Source organism: Lagopus leucura, unplaced genomic scaffold (assembly GCF_019238085.1).
Source record: "Lagopus leucura isolate 7727_CA_CO unplaced genomic scaffold, USGS_WTPT01 33359-0_obj-0_obj, whole genome shotgun sequence".
NCBI lineage: Eukaryota > Metazoa > Chordata > Aves > Galliformes > Phasianidae > Lagopus > Lagopus leucura.
In genome coordinates this window covers 418-924 of record NW_024964876.1, presented here as the reverse complement: position 1 = coordinate 924, position 507 = coordinate 418, and the positions used below count along the sequence as shown (strand labels likewise).

The following is a 507-nucleotide window of genomic DNA, read 5'->3' as shown; positions in this document are numbered from 1 at the left end:
AGTGGGGGTTGGGGTCATTGGGGGAGGAGCTGGGGTCCGACGTCGGGGTTGGGGTCATCCAACGTGTTTGGGGGTCATTGGGTGAGGAGGGGGAGTCACCCAATGGGGGTTGGGGTCATTCGTTGGGGGTTGGGGTCACCCAATGGGTTTGGGGCCACCCAACGGCTTTTGGGATCGCGGACGTGGAGCGGGGCTCCAGCGTTGGCTTCCGGGGTGCAGCGTCACCTTTTGGGGCCTCCCGTTGCCCTTCGTGACGTGGGGCTCCAACGCCCCCCCCCCCCCCCGGGGGGGGGGGCCCCCCCCAGACCCCCCCCCCGTCCTCCCGGAGGGCCGCTGCACCACGGGGGGCGACGGCGTGCGCTGCGTCTGCACAGTCAGCGCCGTCCCGGAGCCGTCGGTGGCCTTCGAGCTGCCGTCCCGCAACCTGACCGTCACCGAGGGGCACCGCGACTTCGCCGCCGCGCCGGGGGGCCCCGAGGGGTCCCTCACCGGGATCCTGACCCTGCG

The 507-nt window shown here is 72.6% G+C and overlaps 1 protein-coding gene across 1 annotated transcript in view; it reads left to right on the top strand.

Annotated features, from left to right (window-relative positions):
* Positions 1-507, top strand: part of MAG (myelin associated glycoprotein) — a gene marked incomplete at its 3' end in the record, with an annotated part of 2,653 nt that overhangs the window by 1,745 nt on the left and 401 nt on the right. The gene's annotated exons all lie outside the window — the stretch shown is intronic.